Genomic DNA, 19536 nt, shown 5'->3' on the forward strand with positions numbered 1-19536 from the left:
ACAGACACGCACACAAACAAATACAATCTCCCATTTCATTGTTTCATCAAACAAGGACAGGACAGTTCAGAAAATGCAGTTAGATACAGATGAAAACTCCCTTCATATCAGCCTCTCTTTCCCACTCTCCATCCAGCTGGAGTGGGCAAGAGAGAAACAGGGATAGAGATAGAGAGAGAGTAACAGAGAGAGGGGAGGAAAGGAATGGAGTGAGAGTCACAGAGAGGGAGAGGAAGTTATTGAGATAGAGTGTGTTCGGCAGAGTTCCTGCAATGCTGAGTACAATGGCCTTTGAAGGTACCACACAGAACACAACAAATAGGAGCAGAAGTAGGCCATTCTGCCCCTTGAGGCTGCTCCTCCCATTGATAAGATCATGGCTGATCTGACTGTGGCCTGAACTCTACTTTGCTGCCTGTCTCCCCATAATGCTCAACTCACTCTCTGGGGAAAGTGGTTAGCACTGCTGCTTCACAGCGCCAAGGACCTGGATTTGATTCCCAGCTTGGGTCACTGTCTGTGTGGAGTTTGCATGTTCTCCTCGTGTCTGCATGGGTTTCCTCCGGGTGCTCCGGTTTCCTCCCATATTCTGGTTCGGTGCATTGATCCGAACAGGCGCCAACTAGAGGAATTTCACAGTAACTTCATTGCAGTGTTAATGTAAGACTGACTTGTGACCAATAAATGAATTTTAACTTTGAATTCTAAACACTAACCACCCCCTGAGAGAACAAATTATTCCTCCTCATCTCCATCTTTAATGGGCGCTGTATGAATTTTAAACTGTGCCCTCCCTGATACTAGATTCCCCCATGTTGGCCCTGTTCTGTGATAATACAGATGTTTAAAGATTATTCAGTCGTTCTTCAAGGGTAGCAGACACAGGGAAAAAAGAAGTGACTCTGTACACAACAGATATATTTCAAGGGGATACTGCACCCAGCTGTATCTGAGCGGGCAATAATCTTCCCTCAGAATCAGACAGATTGTGGGTTCAGCTCAGAGCCTCAAATACTAGGCCCTTAGCATCGATCAGAGACTCCGAACACAGCATGATGGGAGAGCGGACAAAGGAAACTGGTGTTGAATTTGTGAGCCTTGCTTTGTGGGAAGCTTTAGTGCTTGGGGAGAATGTCAACTTTTGAATGGACCTACCATATATTAAGCTGATCTTTCTCTACACACTATCGGTAACTGCAACACTATATTCTGCACCCTTTCCTCTCATTCTCCCCTATGTACTCTATGTACGGAATGTTTTGTCTGTATAGCGCACAAGAAACAATACTTTTCACTGCATCCCAATACAAATCAATCAAATCAAATCAAATTAACACGCTGAAGTTTGGACCCTGTGGGGTGACAGTTGTCTGAATACAGATTCTATCTTATTGTAACGTTCAGGTACCACGTGTACTGAGCTCACCAGCGTTCTGTCTGTATTGTGTGAATCCAGTCTTGAAATATCCACTCATGTTGCTAATTCTGCCAAGACAGAAACAGAAAGAGTGTTTGAATTCTCCGTGATTAGACCCCTTAATGATAAACAACATGGTGGATGAGAGGGATAGAGAGGGAGAGGAAGAGATACAGAGTAACAGAGAGGTAGGGAGAATGAGAGAGAGCAATGCAGAGAGTAACAGTTGCCTGAATACAGATTCTATCTTATTGTAACATTAAGCTACCACATGTACTGAGCTCACCAGCATTTGCAGAAGCCATTATATAAATACTGTTCTGTCTGTATTGTGTGACTCCAATCTTGAAATCTCCACTCATGTTGCTAATTCTGCCAAGACAGAAACAGAAAGAGTGTTTGAATTCTCTGTGATTAGACTCCTTAACGGTAAACAACATAGTGGATGAGAGGGATAGAGAGGGAGAGGGATAGAGAGGGAGAGGAAGAGAGAGAGGGAGCAATGCAGAGAGTAACAGTTAGACAGTGAGGAATAGAGATTAATTCAGATGGATAGTGAGTGTCAGGGGAGTCCGAGACGCTCCATAAACAAGGTAAAGATTTGAAAATGGAGGAGTGTTTCTTACCCACTTTTAAAAGATAATCCACACTCACACCAGTCACATTTCACACTCTCTGCTCAGTCCTGTGTTGGGGGGTGTTGAGTGTGGGATCAGTGTTTGCTTTTCTCAAACCGCACTGATATTCCCAACAAGGGCAAGAGGTTTCAGTGTTTGAAAATGTAAACATTTAAAAGCAAAACGAGACTGGATTTGGTTAAATCTCATGGGATCCAGGATGAGGTGGCCAAATGGATACAAAATTGGTTGATGACAGAAGACAGAAGGTGGTTGTGGAGGGTTGTTCTATTTTCAAACTGGAGGCCTGTGACCAGCGGGGTGCCTCAGGGATCGGTGCTGGGTCCCCTGCTATTTGTAATTTATATTATTAATTTAGATGAGAATTTAGGAGGCATGGTTAGTAATTTTGCAGATGACACCAGGATTTGTGGCATAGTGGACAGTGAAGAAAGTTATCTCGGATTGCAACGGGATCTTGATCATTTGTTCGAGTGGGCTGATGAATGGTGGATGGAGTTTAATTTAGATAAACGCAAGATGATGCACTTTGGTAGATCGAACCAGCGCAGGACTTAGTTAGTGGTAGGGCATTGGTGAGAGTTATAGAACAGAGATCGAGGGCTACAGATTCATAGCTCCTTGAAAGTGGAGTCACAGGTGGATAGAGTGGTGAAGAAGGCATTCCACATGCTTGGTTTCATTGGTCAGAATACTGAATGGGATTTGGGACATCATGTTGAAGTTGTACAAGACATTGGTAAGGCCACACTTGGAATACTGTGTACTGTTCTGGTCACCCTATTATACCAAGGATATTATTAAACTAGGAAGTGTGCAGAAAAGAACTACTGGGATACTGCAGGGTCTTGATGGTTTGAGTTATAAGCAGAGGCTGCAAAGACTGGGACATTTTCTCCTGGAGCATAGGAGGCTTCGGGGTGGTCGAACAGTGGCCTCGCTGGATTCACTGTGTCCTTTCAGATTCAGTCTCACAGGCCTGGCTGTGTTCACTGTGTCCTTTGAGATTCAGTGTCACAAGCCTGGCTGGGATCACTCTATCCTTAGAGATTCAGTGTCACAGGCATTGCTGAGTTCTGTCTGTCGCTTGAGATACAGTCCCACAGGCCTGGCTGGATTCACTGTGTGCTTTCAGATTCAGTCTCACAGGCCTGGCTGTGTTCACTGTGTGCTTTGAGATACAGTGTCACAGGCCTGGCTGGGATCACTCTATCCTTAGAGATTCAGTGTCACAGGCATTGCTGGGTTCTGTCTGTCGCTTGAGATACAGTCCCACAGGCCTGGCTGGATTCACTCTGTCCTTTAGGATTCAGTGTCACAGGCCTGGCTGGATTCACTCTGTCCTTTAGGATTCAGTGTCACAGGCCTGGCTGGGTTCACTGTGTGCTTTGAGATTCAGTGTCACAGGCCTGGCTGGGTTCACTGTGTGCTTTGAGATACAGTCCCACAGGCCTGGCTGGGTTCACTCTGTCCTTTAGGATTCAGTGTCACAGGCCTGGCTGGGTTCAGTGCCAGGTTCACAGGAGTGCCCGTGTCAATTAGTAGTTCCCTCTAGCTCGATTTGAAGTCCCAACTATCTCAATTTGGAGTGCCCCCTATCTCGATTGCGAGTGACCCTCTAACGATTAGGAGTGTCCCATCTTGATTTGGAGTGTCCCGATCTGCAATAAGGGAGCCTTCTATCTCAATTAGGAATGCCCCCCCTGTTTAGATTTGGACCAGTGACTATTTCAGTGAGGAGTGCCCCCCGTCATTTCTGAGTGTCCCCGGTCAATTAGGAACGTTGCCTACCTCGATTAGGTCTGTCCCTCCCTCGATTAGGAGTGTCCCGTATCTCGAATAATGGAGCCTTCTATATCAGTTCGGGGTGCCCCCGATTTAGATTTGGAGCAGCGACTAATTCAATTAGCAGTTCCCCCCCCCCCCATCGCCGTTAGCAGTGCCCCCCCCCGTCGCCGTTGGCAGTGCCCCCCCCCATCGCCGTTGGCAGTCGTCCCCCCCCCCCACCCACCGTCGCCGTTAGCAGTGCCCCCCTGTCTCGATTGGGAGCACGCCGTATCTCGAATAAGAGAGACTTCTATCCCGATTAGGTGTGCTCCCATTTAGAACATAGAACATAGAACATAGAACATTACAGCGCAGAACAGGCCCTTCGGCCCACGATGTTGCACCGACCAGTTAAAAAAAAAAACTGTGACCCTCCAACCTAAACCAATTTCTTTTCGTCCATGAACCTATCTACGGATCTCTTAAACGCCCCCAAACTAGGCGCATTTACTACTGATGCTGGCAGGGCATTCCAATCCCTCACCACCCTCTGGGTAAAGAACCTACCCCTGACATCGGTTCTATAACTACCCCCCCTCAATTTAAAGCCATGCCCCCTCGTGCTGGATTTCTCCATCAGAGGAAAAAGGCTATCACTATCCACCCTATCTAAACCTCTAATCATCTTATATGTTTCAATAAGATCCCCTCTTAGCCGCCGCCTTTCCAGCGAAAACAATCCCAAATCCCTCAGCCTCTCCTCATAGGATCTCCCCTCCATACCAGGCAACATCCTGGTAAACCTCCTCTGCACCCTCTCCAAAGCCTCCACATCCTTCCTGTAATGTGGGGACCAGAACTGCACACAGTACTCCAAGTGCGGCCGCACCAGAGTTGTGTACAGTTGCAACATAACGCTACGACTCCTAAATTCAATCCCCCTACCAATAAACGCCAAGACACCATATGCCTTCTTAACAACCTTATCTACTTGATTCCCAACTTTCAGGGATCTATGCACACATACACCTAGATCCCTCTGCTCCTCCACACTATTCAAAGTCCTCCCGTTAGCCCTATACTCAACACATCTGTTATTCCTACCAAAGTGAATTACCTCACACTTCTCCGCATTAAACTCCATCCGCCACCTCTCGGCCCAACTTTGCAACCTGTCTAAGTCTTCCTGCAAACTACGACACCCTTCCTCACTGTCTACCACACCACCGACTTTGGTGTCATCAGCAAATTTGCTAATCCACCCAACTATACCCTCATCCAGATCATTAATAAATATTACAAACAGCAGTGGCCCCAAAACAGATCCCTGAGGTACACCACTTGTAACCGCACTCCATGATGAATATTTACTATCAACCACCACCCTCTGTTTCCTATCCGCTAGCCAATTCCTGATCCAATTTCCTAGATCACCCCCAATCCCATACATCTGCATTTTCTGCAGAAGCCTACCATTTAGATTTAGAGCAGTGACAGTATCAATTCTGAGTGCCCGCATATCAGCTCGCAGTGCTCCTGTCAATGAAGAGTGCCCAGGTGAATTATAAGTGCCCCCAATTTCGGTTTGGAATGCCCCCAATTTCGGTTTGGAGTGCCCCCATCTTGATTACATGCGCCCTTATCTCGATTAGAAGGCCATGGACCAAATCCTGAGTGGAATGACAGGAGTCCAGACTTACCTGGATGGTATCTTGGTCATGGATTCGACTATTTTCCCAGTACTTGGAGAATACCTTAGAGGTTGCAGGAGCACGGCCTGCAAATCAAGAGAGAAATATGAGTTCTTCAAGGACTCCATTGAATGTCTGGGTCATGAAATGGATGCACAAAGCCTAAGATGGAGGTCATCATGAAGGCCCCAAGACCAGACAATGTGTCCCAATTCAGGTTGTTTTTGGGTCTAATCAATTACTGTGACAACAAGCTCAATCCGGACCTGGCGACAGCATTGAAACTGATGCTCCAGTTGCTGGTGAAAGGAGAGCCATGGAAGTGAACAAAAGGAGGCCTCCCTGGCGGTAAAGCAGGCTTTGAAGAGATTGGAAATGCGAGTTCAATTTAACCCAAAGTTACCGCTGCAGCTTACATGCGAAGCCTCGCCCAATGGGATTGAGGCTGTCCTGTCTAACGTTATGTCAAACGGAGAGGAAGATCCATAGTATTCGCTTCTAGATCATTGACGAAAGCTGAGGAAAAGTTTGCTTGGGTGGAAAAAGAAGGCTTAGGCATCGTCTTTGCATCAAGAAATTAAAATCTCTGCCATGATGATGTTGTGACTGAGCTCGAAGGGCTGAATTACTGACTCCCATTCATAATTCCTATATTTTATCTTCCATCCTTGGACCATTCACAGGGATACCGTCCATGGCAGCAGTTTGATTGCAGAGGTGGGTGTTGGTGCTGTCAGTGAGAAACACGGCAATGCGGATGCTCTGTCAAGGCTGCCTTTGCCTGGAGATAAAGATGTTCCCGCTGGAATGTGCAGACAATGCACTTCACACAAGAAGATAAAGTTCCGGTAACCGCTAACCAGTTACGGAAAGTCACCCGGAATGATCCGGTTATGAGGCAGGGAGTGGAACTTGTCCAGAGAGGGAGGATGAGTAGAAAGCACCCGGAGTTACGGTGATAAGTGTGCGGAAGCTGGGAGTTGTCGGTGTTGCTGGATGTTTATTCTGGGCTATGAGAGCCTCATTCCCCCATCATTAAGAGGAAAGGTGCTGGAACGGGAGCACCAAGAGCACCCGGGGGTGCTGCCAATGGAAGAAACAACAAGAAGCTGTTTGTGGTGCTGCCCAAATGGAAGAGAAAGTGGGATGGTGCGAATGCTGCGCTTGGGGACGGAAGGTGCCGCCCTTGCTGCCTCTTGCTGGCTGGGATTGTCCCCAATGGCAGCGAATCCACAGCGAGTCGCTGCTTCATCACAATCTGCCCGACTCCACCCACACTGGCTGTCAATCATTCTGCTGGAGCGGCTTCCTATTGGCTGTGTTCAGCTGATGGACAGCAGAATGCACCAATGGAGAATGAGGGTGCAGTGATGGATTGTGCAATGAATCAATGAGGCTTTTGACAAGGTACCACATGGCAGGTTGTTGCACAACCAACATCATGGGCCCCAGGGTGAGGTAGTTAAATGGATACAAAATTGGCTTGATGACAGAAGCCAGTGGATGGTTGTCGAGGGCTGTTTTTCAAACTGGAGGCCTGTGACCAGCGGTGTCCTCTGGGATCAGTGCTGGGTCCACTGTTATTTGTCATTTATATTAATGATTTGGATGAGAATAGGAGGCATGGTTCGTAAGTTTGCAGATGACACCAAGATTGTGGACAGTGAAGAAGGTTATCTCCGATTGCAATGGGATCTTGATCAATTGGGCCAGTGGGCTGACTAATGGCAGATGGAGTTTAATTTGGACAAATGCGAGGTGATGCATTTTGGTAGATTGATCCAGGGCAGGACTTACTCAGTTAATGGTAGGGTGTTGGGGAGAGTTACAGAACAAAGAGATCTCGGGTACGGGTTCATGGCTCCTTGAAAGTGGAGTCACAGGTGGACAGGGTGGTGAAGAAGGCATTCGGCATGCTTGGTTTCATTGGTCAGAACATTGAATACAGGAGTTGGGACATCTTGTTAAGGCCACACTTGGAATACTGTGTACAGTTCTGGTCACCCTATTATAGAAAGGATATTATTAAACTAGAAAGGTACAGAAAGGATTTACTGGGATGCTACCGGGACTTGATGGATTGAGTTCTAAGGAGGAGTTGGATAGACTGGGACTTGTTTCTTTGGAGCGTAGGAGGCTGAGGGGTGATCTTATCGAGGTCTATAAAATAATGAGGGCACAGATCAGCTAGATAGTTCATGTCTTTTCCCAAAGGTCGGGGAGTCTAAACCTTAGAGGGCAGAGGTTAAAGGTGAGAGGGGCAATTATTTCACACAGAGGGTGGTGAGTGTCTGGAACGAGCTGCCAGAGGGAGGAGTAGAGGTGGGGACAATGTTGTCTTTTAAAAAGCATTTAGTTAGATGGGTCTAGAGGGATATGGGCCAAATGTGGGCAATTGGGACGAGTTTAGGGGTTTAAAAACAGGGGCAGCCTGGACAAGTTGGGCTGAAGGGCCTGTTTCCCTGCTGTATGTAAATCTGAATGATGACGCAATGAGGTGCCGCCCACTCAGTGACGTCGCTGGAAGCGGCCGTTAAACGGTTTCCGCGCGCGGCTGGAGGGGGCGTTCTGACGTCACTGCCGACGCACAGCACGTGACCTGGATCTGGCCAATCGGCGAGCGGGACAATCAGCCGCCGCCGTCTCGAGTGCGGAGTTCAGGCGCCGCGCCGTTTCTCACTGCGTGTGCGGGGCTTTTCCAGCGGCGTTCACACCGAATCTTTGAGTCACGGTAAGGAATTAAATAAGAGAAAAAGTCTCCGCTTCAGCGGCGCCGACTCTCGCTGACTGGGATTGTCCCCAGTGGCAGCGAGTCGCTGCTTCATCACAAGCTGCCCGAGTGCGCCCCGCACTGGCTGCCAATCATTCTGCTGGCCGGCTTCCTATTGGCTGTGTTCATTTGACGGACAGCAGAATGCACCAATGGGGAATGAGGGTGCGGTGAGGTCACGCCCACTCAGTGAGAGCGGCTCGCGGTCACGTGGCGCGGCCGTTGACGGTTTCTGCGCGCGGCTGGAGAGGGGGTCTGAAGTCACTGCCCGCTCACAGCACGTGACCGGGAGCTGACCAATCGCCGGAAAGCAGCCCTCGCAGCCCCGAGTGCGCCTGCGCGAACTTCACTCCGGGAGGGTGCGGCCCGCTTCCTACTGCGCGCAGGCGCACTGCCGTTTGTTCACTGCGTATCCGGGTATTTCCGGGTTTGTGAATCACGGGGAGGAATTAACGGCCCAGAAAAAGTTTCAACTCCAACAACATTCAGCTTGAGGATTAAAATGGCGGTTTCCTGTGTAAATACAGCCCGTCTTTGTATCATATTAACAGAGCGGGGACGGTCAGTTACATTGTGGGCGGCGCGGTGGCTCAGTGGTTGGTGCTGCGGTCTCACAGCGCCAGGGAGCCGGCTTCAATTCCCGGCCTTGGCTCACTGTCTGTGTGGAGTCTGCACATTCTCCCCGTGTCTGCGGCCCTTTCCTCACACTCTCCAAACATCAGCAGCACGGGGGCACTGGCCAGGCTCAGTTGCTGCTCAGTGTCAGGGGGATTAGCAGGGTCAACACGGGGAGAGGGTCTGGGTGGGATTGTGGGCGGTACAGACTGGATGGACCAAATAGCCGCCTCCTGCACTGCAGCAATTGGATGATTCAATGTTTCAGAGAAAGATCTGTTATTACAATCTAGGCCGTGTCTGTGTAAACACTGCTGCAGCATCTAAATTACTGCAATCAAGCGCTTGTCTGAGTAAACACAGCACCAGATCTCTCTCCATTATTTCAGTCTGGGCCCTGCCTGAGCATTTGCAGCACATGAAACTAAATTGTTTTGTGCGGCTGTAAATCAACAAATGCAAGGAAACTGACAGAGGTTGATTGAATACGAGGATACGTGGACATTCACAGTGCAACACGTGTATTGCCACAGCAGCCCCAAATCCCAAACTCTATAGAGAGAGAGAACTGGAACCCACAATGTTTGTGTCTCATGGAAATCCCCTCCCCTCCCTTTTGCCCTGTCTGGGCTTCTCCTGCACAACTTTCACCTCGCTGACTTTGCCGGCCTTGGCTCACTGTGTGGAGTCTGCACATTCTCCCCGTGTCTGCGGGGATTTCCTCCGACTCTCCAGAGATGAGCAGGATAGGTGCGTTGGCCATGCTAAGTTGCTCCTCGGTGTCGGGGATTAGCAGCCTAAACACGGGGGTAGGGTCTGGGTGGGATTGTGGTTGGTGCAGAATGGATGGACCAAATGGCCTCCAAATTTATCTATCCTTGCCTTAAAAACATTAAATAAGGCAGCCTCAACTGCTTCACAGGGCAGGGAATTCCACAGATTCGCAACGCTTTGTGTGAAGAAGTTCCTCCTCAACTCAGTCCTAAATCTGCACCCCTTATTTTTAGGTCATGCCTCCTAGTTCTAGTTTCACCTACCGGTGGAACCAACTTCCCTGCTTCTATCTTATCAATTCCCATAGTCATAGAGATTTACAGCATGGAAACAGGCCGTTCGGCCCAACTTGTCCATGCCGCCCTTTTTGTTTTAAACTCCTAAACTAATCCCAATTGCCCGCATTTTGCCCATATCCCTCTACACCCATTGTTCCCATGTAACTATCTAAATGCTTTTTAAAAGATAAAATTGTACCCGCCTCCACCACGGCCTCTGGCAGCTTGTTCCAGACACACTCCACCCTCTGTGAAAAAATTGCCCCTCTGGACACTTTTGTATCTCTCCCCTCTCACCTTAAACCTATGCCCTCTAGTTTTAGACTCCCCTACCCTTGGGAAAAGATATTGTCTATCTACCTTGTCTATTCCCCTCATTATTTTATAGACCTCTATAAGGTCAGCCCTCGGCCTCCTTTGCTCCAGAGAAAAAAGTCCCAGTCTATTCAGCCTCTCCTTTATAACTCAATCCATCAAGACCCGGTAGCATCCTAGTAAATCTTTTCTGCACCCTTTCTAGTTTAATAATATCCTTTCTATAATAGGGTGACCGGAACTGTACACAGTATTCCAATTGTGGCCATACCAATGTCTTGTATAACTTCAACAAGACGTCCCAACTCCTGTATTCAATGTTCTGACCAATGAAACCAAGCATGCCGAATGCCTTCTTCACCACCCTGTCCACCTCTGACTCCACTTTGAAGGAGCTATGAACATGTACCCCGAGATCTCTTTGTTCTGTAACTCTCCCCAACGCCCTACAATTAATTAAGTCCTGCCCTGGTTCAGCCTACCAAAATCCATCACCTCGCATTTGTCTAAATTAAACTCCATCTGCCATTCGTCAGCCCACTGGCCCAATTGATCAGGATCCCGTTGCAATTGGAGCTAACTTCACTGTCCACTATGCCACCAATCTTGGTGTCAGCTGCAAACTTACTAACCTATATTCTCATCCAAATTATGAATATAAATGACAAATTAACAGTGGGCCCAGCACTGATCCCCGAGGCACAACGCTGGTCACAGGTCTCCAGTTTGAAAACAACTCTTGACAACCACCCTCTGGCTTCTGTCAAGAAGCCAATTTTGTATCCATTTAGATACCTCACCCTGGATCCCGTGAGATTTAAGTTCATGCAACAACCTACCACGCGGTACCTTGTCAAAGGCCTTGCTAAAGTCCATGTAGACAACATCAACTGCCCTGCCCTCATCTACCTTCTTGGTTACCCCTTCAAAAAACTCAATCAACTTTGTGAGACATGATTTTCCACTCTCAAAGCCATGCTGACTGTCCCTAATCAGTCCTTGCATCTCTAAATGCCTGTAGATCCTGTCTCTCAAAATACCTTCCAACACCTTACCCACCACAGATGTGAGGCTCACTGGCCTGTAGTTCCCAGGCTTTTCCCTGCAGCCCTTTTTAAACAAAGGCACATCATTTGCCACTCTCCAATCTTCAGGCACCTTACCCGTGACTATCGATGATTCAGATATCTCAGCTAGGGGACCCGCAATTTCCTCCCTAGCCTTCACAACGTCCTGGGATATACTTCATCAGGTCCCGGGGATTTATCTACCTTGATGCGCTTTAAGACTTCCAGCATTTCCTTCTGTAATATGTACACTCCTCAAGCCATCAATATTTATTTCTCCAAGTTCCCTAACATCCATGCTTTTCTCAACAGTAAATACTGATGAAAAATCTTCATTTAGGATCTCACCCATCTCTTGTGGATCCGCAGATAGATGACCTTGTTGATCCTTAAGAGGCCCTGCTCTCTCCCTTGTTACTCTTTTGCCCTTTATGTATTTGTAGAAGCTCTCAATATGTCCTTTCTCAAGTATGGAGACCAAAACTGTACAGTGTTCTTGGTGTGGCCTCACCAGCACCTTATACAGCTGCAACATAATCTCGCTGTTTTTAAACTCCATCCCTCTAGCAATGAAAGACAAAATTCCATTTGCCACCTGAATTATCTGCTGCACCTGCAAACCAAATTTTGTGATTCATGCACAAGGACACCCAGGTCCCTCTGCACAGCAGCATGCTGCAATTTTTTACCATTTAAACAATAGTCCATTTTGCGGTTATTCATATCCAAATGGATGACTTCACATTTACCAACATTGTACTCCATCTGCCAGACCCTCGCCCACTCATTTAGACTATATATATGCCTTTGCAGACTTTCAGTGTCCTCTGCGCACTTTGCTCTGCCACTCATCATAGTATCATCTGCGAATTTTAACACACTACACTTGGTCCCCAACTCCAAATCATCAATGTAAATCGTAAACAATTGCGGTCCCAACACTGGTCCCTGAGGCACATCACTCGTCACTGATCGCCAACCAGAAAAACACCCATTTACCCCCACTCTTTGCTTTCTGTTAGTTAACCAATCCTCTATCTATTACATTACCCATAACACCGCACACCTTTACCTTTGCAGCAGCCTTTGGTGCGGCACCTTGTCACATTTCTTCTGGAAATCCAGAAACACCACATCCACAGGTTCCTCATTGTCCACTGAGCACGTAATGTTCTCAAAGAATCCCACCAAATTAGTCAAACGTAACTTGCCTTTCATGAACCCATGCTGTCTTTCCAATGGGACAATTTGTATCCAGATGTCTCGCTATTTCTTCCTCGATGATCGATTGAAGCATTTTCCCAACTACAGAAGTTAAACTAACAGGTCTACAGTTACCCGCCTTTTGTCTAACTACTTTTTTAAAACAGTGGCGTCACATTTGCTGTTTTCCAATCTGCCGGAATTACGCAGAGTCCCGCGAATGTTGTTAAATTACCACTAGTGCATTTGCTATTTTCCCCACCATCTCTTTTAGTACCTTGGGATGCATTCCATCAGAGCCAGGAGACTTGTCTGCCTGTAACCCATTAGCTTGCCCAACCACTTTTGTGGTGATAGTTTCTAGGTCCTCCTCACCTGCCATAGCCGCCTTGTCACCAGTGACCTGGCAGCTATGTTCCCTGCCAGGTGTCCCTAAAATGGGAGAATGCGATATCTGCTTGAAACATAGAAACTTTCCTTATCTGGTGGGGACTGCGGGGACCGGTGTGTGTTTGAACTCATTTCATCATATTTTGCTTTGTTTAACTTTTCTTTGAGATTCTGTTCATTTTTAAGAAGCCACATTTGAAGTTATCCCTTTGTTGATCTGGTCTATTTTGTTAAGATGCATGTTACAAGATGCAGAATATCACTGGCATTTCAATCTCTGAACTTTTCCCTCATGCCAGCGCCCCACAGTCTGTCACCTTGCAGAAATGTCCCCCTCATTTTAACAAAGAGCAGAAGGTTTTCCTGTGTCAGCAGCTGCTGCACCCCTGGGAGGGAGAATAGGGAGAGGGAAAAGGTGGGAGAAGAAGGGAAACGGTAAGAGGGAGTGAGAGGTGGAGGTGGGAACCAATTGTGGTTTTGAGCGGTTAGAAAAAACAAATTGTGCAAATTTATGGTTTCTGAAATTTGTAATAATTTTCAGCAAACTGAGCAGTGGATGTTCGGTGAATTATCAACCTGGTAGATTGTGTTCAGTAACGGGTGAACAATCATCTCATTGAGTGTTCACTTACTCCTCTTCCTGTAAGTTTGTAAATCCCTGGTGTGGTTCCTTGATGTGGTGAGGTTCCTCAATTACTCCTGCTGATGTTGGAACAGAGTCTGATCAATGAAAAGTAATGTTGTCCCTCACAATTGGTCAGAGCAGTGGAGAATAGGAAAAGTGAATGGGGAAGATTGAAGAGATAGGGAGGGAGTCAGTCACAAGGTGTTTGGAAGGAAAGGAGGGAGGAACTCCTTGGTGCCATGGACACCAATGGATCTTGGCACAAGGACAGTGAAAAGGTGAGGCTTTATCAATTTCCGTTTAACACTTTCATCTTTGAACTGTTCTCTCTCTCTCTCCCCGTCGGAATTGTTACTTGTTTCTTTCTCCTATTCTTATTTTTTTTCTGTTTTTGTCTCTAATATTTTCTGGATTTTCTTTTGTGTCAGTCAGTGACCATACTGAGACTGAGCTTCCTCGCTGTTTAAGGGTGGGTTCTTCTCGGCCTTTTGGCTAAGATCAAGTGTAGTATGGTCGGCAGCCCATGGTCGGCCGCGCTTGGTTGAGGTCATTGGGTTACACTGAAGCTTCATATGAAGCAATTTTTTAAAGCGGCATCTTGGCCTTTTGGCTAAGATGCAAATGAGCTCAAGTCTTGGAGGAGGAACCTCCCCCTTCTCCAATCAGCTTGGCTCATGTAGATCAGGCCCAGGACAGGGTGGTTTGGTCGCTCGCCCTGTCTTGTCAGCCTGGATCTGAAATGTCTCAACTTGTTGAGACTCTGAATTGGATTTGATTTGATTGAATTGGAAAAGTATTAAAAGAAAGGGAGGGTGATTGACACCTAGATCCACCAATCAGAGAAGGGGAAGCATCGAAGCCCCGGCCTTGGTGTTAACGGACGTGCACGGACCATCATGACCAGCACTATGCGTGTGCATGACCAGAGTGCGGCTCCTCTCTCTGCGCATGCATCGGCCTGCCGCCTGAGCGCAAGAGGAAACAGTTAGAAAATAGACACAGAAAAAAAGAACAAAGAAAATTATAGCAGAGACACAGGCCCTTCGGCCCTCCAAGCTTGCACTGACCATGGTGCCCATTTGAACTGTCCCCATCCTATTCATGTATTTGTCAAGACACCCCTTGAAAGTCACTGTCGTATCCGCTTGAACTACCTCCCCCGGCAGCGAGTTCCAGGCACCCACCACCTGTGTAAAAAAAAAAACCTTGCCTCGTACATCTCTTTTAAACCCTGCCCCTGGCCCTAAAACCTATAGCCCCGAGTAATTGACTCTTCCACCCTGGGAAAAAGCTTCCGACGCAGCATCAACACTGAGTATATCTGGGTGATTATAGAATCATAGAATCCTACAGTGGAGAAGGAGGCCATTTGGTCCATCGTGCCTGCACTGACCACTGGCCCATCGAGTCTGCACTGACCACTATCCCACCCCGGCCCTATCCCCACAACCCCATGCATTTATACAAGCCAGTCCCTCTGACACTAAGGGGCAATTTAGCATGGCCAATGCACCTCACCCGCACATCTTTGGATTGTGGGAGGAAACTGGAGTGCCCGGAGTAAACCCACGTGGACACGGGGAGAATGTGCAAACTCTACACAGACAGTGACTCAAGCCGGGAATCGAACTCTGGTCCCTGGCACTGTGAGGCAGCAGTGCTAACCACTGTGCCACCGTGCAGATTCTGGTCTGAATACGGACAGCATTATTCCAGAGTACATCTGTGTGATTCTAGTCTGAATAGGCACAGCATTATAGCACTGAGTATACCTCCTGTTACTGTTACACTTTTCAAACACACGCTGTTTCTGTACATCTATCCTCAGCTCGGAGAGCAAATAGCCAATTTCCGCTTTTCACCCAAAATGTGAACAGACCCGGGACAGAAAAATGGGGAAAGTAGTAAAACATCAGACAGTGTGTAACCCGGGGAGGATGGAGTCAGTGAGATCAGACAGTGTGTAACCCGGGGAGGATGGAGTCAGTGAGATCAGACAGTGTGTAACCCGGGGAGGACGGAGTCAGTGAGATCAGACAGTGTGTAACCCGGGGAGGATGGAGTCAGTGAGATCAGACAGTGTGTAACCCGGGGAGGATGGAGTCAGTGAGATCAGACAGTGTGTAACCCGGGGAGGATGGAGTCAGTGAGATCAGGCAGTGTGTAACCCGGGGAGGATGGAGGCAGTGAGATCAGGCAGTGTGTAACCCGGGGAGGATGGAGTCAGTGAGATCAGACAGTGTGTAACCCGGGGAGGATGGAGTCAGTGAGATCAGACAGTGTGTAGCCCGGGGAGGATGGAGTCAGTGAGATCAGACACTGTGTAACCCGGGGAGGATGGAGTCAGTGAGATCAGACAGTGTGTAACCCGGGGAGGATGGAGTCAGTGAGATCAGACAGTGTGTAGCCCGGGGAGGATGGAGTCAGTGAGATCAGACAGTGTGTAACCCGGGGAGGATGGAGTCAGTGAGATCAGACAGTGTGTAACCCGGGGAGGATGGAGTCTATGAGATCAGATAGTTTGTGAACTTGGTTAATATGTCGAATGGTAATACTGTAATTGAAACATTTCCAACACTCCTGCTTCCCCTTCAGCATCTTTTGATGTCGGGTATGTGGCTAAATTGTCATTTTGATTCACACTGGCTCTATTTGACTCTCTTTCTCTTTTGGCATAATCAGATCTCCGGGGGAGCGCTGGATTAATTGTGAAAATCCACAGTTGCAATTCAGCAGGGATTGTGCCCTGAAGAACTATAAGAGGTGAACCAGCACAGTATTGTGAGAGCGCCAGCCCGAGAGAACCCTTCACATTCAAACAGCTTCCATATATTTTCTGGAGAGGAAGGTAAGAGGAAGTTCCATTTACTCTGGTCCTGTAGCAAGTACAAAAAGATGTTAAGGTGAGGTTGGAAATGCTGAGTGAGATGTGGAGTGTGTGAGCACCAAGCACCATTATCCAGTGTAAGGCTGTGTGATGTACCATGAAGTTGGAGCAGTTTGTGTCTCGTGAAACACCGTGCCTGAATTTCACAAGCCCCCGACAGTGTCACGTTTTGGTGTTTAAAACACGCAATATTGGAATTGCAGTTTCATTGTTAAACAGAACTGGTTGACTGTTCTGGGTTAATCTTCCTCTGAACTGAACTGAGGGTGTGTTGTGGGAAATACAGCACTTCGGAGTCAGACTTGGACGTTCAACAAACAGTTTTATTCAGACAAAGCTTTGGGAGAAGCGCTGGCACTCCGCAGTACAGGCACTCACCTTCTCAACTACACAATGGTAGTTGAGCATCTTTTATACATTGTTCGATAATAGACAGTGTGGACATTAGCCGTTAGCACATCGTTACAAGTTGAGTAGACAGGTACGGACATCGACAGTTAACACATGGTTATACATAGAGTAGATACATATCTGCAGTTATGTCTTCCATCAATGGCTGATCTTGTTATATACACTTATGCATTTATGTCCCTCATCAGTGGCTGATCTCGTCATCAAACTCATTGTTCTGGGTCTGCTTTTATCTCAAGTTTAAGGTGCCTCAAGGTCTGACCTGTTTCCTGCAGTAATTTAAACACTAAAGGTTTTAACTCTTTATGTAATGTCTGTGCCCAAAGTCAGTGCCTCTGAATGTCTTTTTCCAGAGTCCATTTTGTGTGCCGGGTAACCATTTTGTCTCCTTTACTTTGATTTCTCTCCAACAGGGTGTGTGATGGTGGTTTTGTTATTTCCGTTTTCAGTTATTTTTGCTGAGCGATTTCCTGTGTTGCCAGGGTAACGATCTGACTGATCTCAGTACCAGAGACAGAGGTGTGGACACCAACTGGTGGAGAGAAAGCAGCTGGGTGGGGGGCCAGGCGAGGGGATCAGTCCGTGTGAGGCAGATTCTGGAGATAGACAGAGGCGATGAGATATGTTAATCAGAAAGGAGAGAAAGTCCAGGGCGAACCGACACTGAGACAGACGGGGGTCAGGGAGAAGAGGAAAAACAGTGAGCTGGAGAGAGAGACACTGATACAGACACAGGGAAGATAGAAATTGAGATGGGAAGTGAGGAAGCAGCAACGATAAAAAACAGGGAGCCAGTGGTGGGGCAATTTGTGTATATCAGAGAGGGCATTAGTAGTGTCGTGAGAGATGACCCTTAGTTCTTGAAGATCAAAGTGTAAAATCAGTTGGGTGGCCCTGAGTAACAGCCAGGGACAGAAACCATTGGTGTGAATTGTTTGTGCTCCCAATTTCCTTCCAACAAGCGCACAGGTGAACTCATCCTATTGGCAAACCAAATAAATCAGATAAACTGAGGGGCAAAATAAAAGCAGTGGCCCCTTAAGTCAGGAACTGCCCTCTGCAAAATAAAGCAAAGTGTAAAGGAAACTTAAAATATCAGATCAGCACGTGATTAAAGGGATCGATAATGGACGCCAGCCCCTGCCGGGCCTCAATGGTGCTTGTGGACTAAGCATGCTCCCTCTCCAGGGACACCCTGCCACGTATGGAGCTCCAGTCGAGGGGAAGACAGTCGTGTGGGACGATCATTTTGGTTGCCGTCTGCCTGGGCCTAATTATGGCCAATCTAGCCAGGCCCTGGAGCAGGTTCACAGGGAGGTCCTCTGCCTTCCTCACCCCTCCCCCTCCGTACCAGGTGCCCGTAGATCAGGAGCGTGGGACTCAAGTGCAAACAGAACATCAATGAAAGTTATTTGGGGAACCAAAAGGGAGTGCAGCCGAAGACATTGAATGTAGACGTGGCCCACGGACTCCACAAGATCCCAAGAAGGGCAGGTTTCTTGTGAGCCAGTGAATCAGTACAATTTACGGTTGCGTGGTATCGCTGCGTGCACCAGCTTCCACCCCAGGTCCCCAATGTATTGGAAGAGGATCCCTTCAGAGGGGGACCTCCAGTGGGAACCTCCGCCGCCAGACAGCAGCAAGGCGAACCAAGGCGTGTGCGGGTGATGGGTGAGGATACAGTAGTGGAAGGTGTGCAGCAGCAGCCCAGACAGGAAACCCTTTGTGCTGAGGCAAAAGGCATGGAGGGCATTTCTGCAAGGCAGCTCACACTATGGGGTGCCAGATCCAGGAAGTGAGGTCTGGGTTTCGGGTCAATGTGAAGTTCCGCCCGAGCAGGTACATTTAGACGGGATCCCATCACGCAGTTGTGCCTCCTCGAGACCACGTGTGACGTCGTGTCCGAGCACGACCGTTCTCAGGTCATAGATTCCATTGGCCATGAGCTGAAAGTCCTCCACCACATACTCAGCAAGCTCGTGGGGTGTCATCCAGTCCACTCCACCACCAGCACGTCCTTTACCCTGTCACACAGCAGTCAGTCTTCCTCTCTGCCAGCCAACTGAAATGGTATTGGTGGAGGAGCAGATTCCACAGCAGCGGCTTCCGAACGACAGCTGCTACTCCAGACAGGGGAGAGATGTACCTCGAGGTGACCATGACCCAGACTTTCAGAAGGAGGGAGAGTAATTTCACACCTGGCGGAAGAAGTACATCGCCAGGGCACACCATTGAGGAGGGGATTCAACGAGGAGGTATCCCTGCAGGGTCTGAAGGTGGAAGGTCACCAGTGCCTGATCACCCTCCCTCAGCAGGAGACTCCGAACCACAGCAGTGACCCAGTGCGGTCTTTTCTCCCAGAAGAACTCTACGAGTGTTCTCTGGATGTTTATGACAAAGGTGGGGAGGGGTCGAAGTGACCAGCCGGTACCACAGCATGGAGGCAATCAGCTGGTTTATGACGAGAACCCGCGCCCTGTAAGATAGCACTCAGAGCAGTCCTGTCCAGCTATTCAGACGAGCGGAGACCTTGGCCTCCAGCTCTTGACAATTCGCCAAAATGTTATTCAAATATGTGAAGCCGTGTTCCATCTTTGGACGTGACTTATCAGGTGTTAATATCAAGTGGGATCGTAATGCTGTGATCATGTTGAATTCCAGAACACTTCTGAATGGCCCACTTCTGTT

The 19536-nt window shown here is 48.1% G+C and overlaps 1 protein-coding gene and 1 long non-coding RNA gene across 3 annotated transcripts in view; one reads left to right on the forward strand and one right to left on the reverse strand.

Moving 5' to 3' along the window:
• Positions 1-1703: 1703 nt before the first annotated feature.
• On the reverse strand, positions 1704-8367 carry LOC144483457 (uncharacterized). Its single transcript, XR_013496002.1, has 3 exons — positions 8228-8367; positions 5523-5599; positions 1704-1789 (listed from the first exon to the last, which is right to left on the reverse strand). It is a non-coding gene; the product is annotated as an uncharacterized LOC144483457 (long non-coding RNA).
• The window catches only part of LOC144483453 (NACHT, LRR and PYD domains-containing protein 3-like), an 85022-nt gene continuing 73358 nt past the window's right edge, over positions 7873-19536 (forward strand). Inside the window, exons 1-2 of one of the 2 annotated variants that reach the window (XM_078202145.1) lie at positions 7873-8244; positions 16233-16398. The gene's annotated coding sequence lies outside the window, so the exon portion shown is untranslated. The remainder of the gene's footprint in view (positions 8245-16232; positions 16399-19536) is intronic. The other variant, XM_078202144.1, reaches the window with a different exon arrangement.

Source organism: Mustelus asterias, unplaced genomic scaffold (genome assembly GCF_964213995.1).
Source record: "Mustelus asterias unplaced genomic scaffold, sMusAst1.hap1.1 HAP1_SCAFFOLD_69, whole genome shotgun sequence".
Lineage (NCBI taxonomy): Eukaryota > Metazoa > Chordata > Chondrichthyes > Carcharhiniformes > Triakidae > Mustelus > Mustelus asterias.